The sequence below is a fragment of the Amborella trichopoda genome, chromosome 10 (genome assembly GCF_054954075.1).
Source record: "Amborella trichopoda isolate Santa Cruz 75 chromosome 10, AtrichopodaSantaCruz75HAP2 v2.0, whole genome shotgun sequence".
In the NCBI taxonomy this organism is placed as follows: Eukaryota; Viridiplantae; Streptophyta; class Magnoliopsida; order Amborellales; family Amborellaceae; genus Amborella; species Amborella trichopoda.
Genome location: NC_142345.1, coordinates 2,775,244 through 2,778,944, shown reverse-complemented (window position 1 = coordinate 2,778,944; position 3,701 = coordinate 2,775,244). Strand labels below are relative to the sequence as shown.

The 3,701-nt window shown below is 36.9% G+C and overlaps 1 long non-coding RNA gene across 1 annotated transcript; it reads left to right on the top strand.

Moving 5' to 3' along the window:
• The first annotated feature begins 550 nt into the window (after positions 1-550).
• On the top strand, positions 551-2,929 carry LOC148780000 (uncharacterized). Its single transcript, XR_016043115.1, has 2 exons — positions 551-769; positions 2,640-2,929. It is a non-coding gene; the product is annotated as an uncharacterized LOC148780000 (long non-coding RNA).
• Positions 2,930-3,701: the final 772 nt, after the last annotated feature.

The following is a 3,701-nucleotide window of genomic DNA, read 5'->3' as shown; positions in this document are numbered from 1 at the left end:
GAATTCCAAAAAGAATATGACTTTGGATATATCTCTTAGTCATTGAGATATATACAACACTTATATGAAGTTTCCTATTTGGTGTGGATACCTAACCTTATATATATATATGTTGAAATAATAGATAATTTGTGTACCCTATTAGGGTCATCACATGGGAAAGGTAGTTTCCTTAAAAGAGAAAGGCAAGCCCTCCTCAGCATCGGCAATACCACCCTTAGAGAGAAGAGAGATTCATACGGAGAGAAACGCACAGATGTAGCTCTTGTAGATTTTGAGGCTAGTTGCATGTAGAGAAGTTGTTCTCATAAAGATTTTGGTTGGTTTCCCTTTTGAGGCTAGTTGCATGTAGAGAAGTTGTTCTAATATGGACCACTGAAATGTACGTTTTGTGCCGGCATGTCGTGGGTGATTAGTTGTGCCATCTAATATCTCTCTCTCTTACTCTGCCATGTAATTTCTCTTTCGAAATCACCTACCCAAGACAAAAATAATAAAGAGAAAATGAATGGCATTACTGTGAAACCAACCCCCACATGGTCCAGACACCACCTTTAACAAGTGGGAATATATCCTCAACTATGATGGGCTCCTCTTCGCTGCCAGGGCAACCTTATGCCGCACAGCCTACTCATTCTCTCTCTCTCTCTTTCTTGGTGTGTGTATTGAAAGGAAAGGATGGAGGCTTTTCGAGTGGTTCTCACGTTGGTTGTGCTGATAGCTGTTTGTGAATGTGGGGTGACGGGCATGGAATCCGAGGCTGGCCGAGGTCTTTTACATCACCAGAAAAGAAGAAAAGGAAAGAAAATCTACTTTGCGAAAAGGAACATAGAAAATAAATGAGGAAAACCCTCCGGCAAATGAGAACCCCTAGTATTTCAAATCAGTTTTCAGAAATCACTTGCTTAATTTAGAACTCGCCTTAGACAGACCAGATTCTATAGCAAAAACCCTGGAATTGCTTGGGTCTCTCGGTTTTTCACAAGTTTTCATCTTATTCAAAATTCTACAGTCCGACTCAAGCTCGGGACCCTGGTGAATTCGTGTTAGGCCCGAACTTCTGTTAACTGTCTCAAAAATAGGGTTAAAGATGTCTCAGATTGAATGGATTAGTTGTTTTTTTGGTAAGACATTTGTGGGATTCAAACATGACTTAGTGTTGCAATTGTCAATAAAATGGCCTGACTAATAATTAGGTTGGGCTTGATTAGCTACTCATTGATGATTGTAGCACCGTGGCTCAAGTTTGATTTATTCTGCTAAATATGGTCTCTTACCCTACCATTAAGGGGAAAAAAAAAAGAAAATTGAACAAGAAAAAAACATTGTTTGAATCCCACCATGCTTTTCATGATATTAGTTTGTTGGAGAATTGTACCATACACCGACGAAACATACTGAGAAAAAAAAAAGGAAAAATGTTAAGGCTTTGTAGCCTGCATGGGCTTTTCAGGACTAACTTGAAGGTTGAAACGGTTGAACTCCCTGACTCAAATTAATATGTCTATCACTGTGCGAAAGCCGAAGGAGACATGAATAGTTCTTACAGTGTTCAACTCCTCGGGCAAGCCAACCTGAACGCGCCAGAGTAACTCGGGCTCGGAACCCCCATCGGGGCTGAATATCCCGATTAGTTAGAAAACAAATTAAATAAATAAATAAATATATATATATATATATATAAATATATAATAAAAAATTATTTAAATTATTTTTTTTTATATTTTCTGTCATTATGGTAAAGATTGAAAAATCTTCTGGCAATGAATTCTTGTTTTTATATTTTTTTTCTTGTTTTTTTCATTATTTTTAAAATACCACTGTCATATTTTCAACATCTATTTTTAACTTGAAATATATTTTTTTATTATTTATTTATTTATTTTATTTTTTGGGCCAAGTAACTCGGAACTCGGCACGAGCTACATTCGCTACTTGGGCTCGGCCCATGGCTATGTTCCGCGTGTCTTGTTTTCCAACACTAGTTCATACTTTTTTTTTTTTTGGGTAGATCCGTGGGGAGTACAGGCCCTACCCATTTTTACAAATAATTTAGCAATTTTCGAATGCGTCAGTGGGAATGGAAACCTAGACCGGTAACTGAGGCTCAAGTAGTGTTACCACCACGACCTCAACCTCATTCTAAGTTCTTATTGTTTCATCTGATGAAGAAGGCTTAGTGCTTAAAACTAAATAGGTCTTCATCTCATCTTTACTATAGCCTGTGAAGAAGACTTTTCGCTTAAAATAAATCCGGTGCTCTCTCTTTGGATGTTCTTCGATCCTACATTCTGGTCCTCGTTTGCATAAACATTTTGATTCCAAGTGTATTTCTTTGAGCGCTCTATTCCCTCTTTTAGGGAAAGTATATAATGAGACCATTTACCGTTGGTGCAAGATGGTCACAAATAATCTTGATTATTGGATGTGAAATTTGTTGGCTGCATTTATTTTATTTGCCAAGCTCAAAGTTTAAAATAAATTTTCTCGAACTTTGTGGCACACTCAAGCTATCAGATTTCACATCGGATGGTTATAAATAATTGTGACCACCTTGTACCAAAAGTAAATGGTTTCATTGTATACAATCTCTTAGTTTTATACCTATTTCTCAATCTCCATCTGTTCTCTTCTTGCAGGTGTCACATGCACATGCTGCCGTTCATCTTGGGCTATCTGTCAAGTCCTCCACTCTGCTTTTGTGCTGATATGTGGGAATGCTGCCCTTACTGGTGTAAAACTTGTTCGTGCACTGGAGGGGATTCGAAAAGGACACAATGTCAATGCTTGGATTCCTTCGAACATTTCCCACCGCGTTGTCCGGATCAGTTGTCTGATTTATTGGAATTGAAAACCATCTAAATCTGATATGAATGGCAATCCACCAGTATAAATAAATGAAAATATACAAAGAGAATATTTATTTTAACAGGTCACAATCATTTTTATCGGACATATTTCAAATGGGGTAGTAATAACTTGCGAGTGTATTATTAACTAGACTCAAAGTTGGAAATAATAATAATAATAATAATCTTCTAACTTTGTGACACTCCATGCTATCCAATTTGACATCTAATGGCTAGTAGTAATTGTGATCTTTATGAAAAAAAGATAAACCGTATCGTAGTATACAATCTGATAATAAAATCCATCTAAATAAATGGACGAATAGTCATGGTATATAATCCCAAACAAAAAAATTTAAAAGCCAACCATATTGGCTAAGATGGGACCATAAAATAATTGAGAGAAAAATGTCAAATGCATCAACAAAGTTGTGACCCCTAATCTACACATGCCCAGCTTGGCACAATTAACATGCGGGCATGAATGCACGTTTACATCCACAAGAGTGCACCCCACAATCTGTCTGCCCATCTTCACGGGAGCGAATTGTACACTTCCTCTAACAAGAAAAATAGATGCTTAAAGCGAATCTTTTGAACAAGAGAATTTTGGGCTTCAGTTTAAAATTTTGCAAGAGAATTTGCTATAAAAATAGATTGATTTTTTAGTTATTGTATTGCTATTTTTTACAAAACTTGAGTTTAGAGTTGCTAAGGACTTAAAACCAATGGTTTAAGAAACGGATCGGTGACTCGGATCGGGCACCCAAAAAACCAAATCGGATCGGTGAATCGGCGATCCGGATCGAGAATCGGGTGAATCAATCAGAATAAAGCTTCAAAAAAATCCGA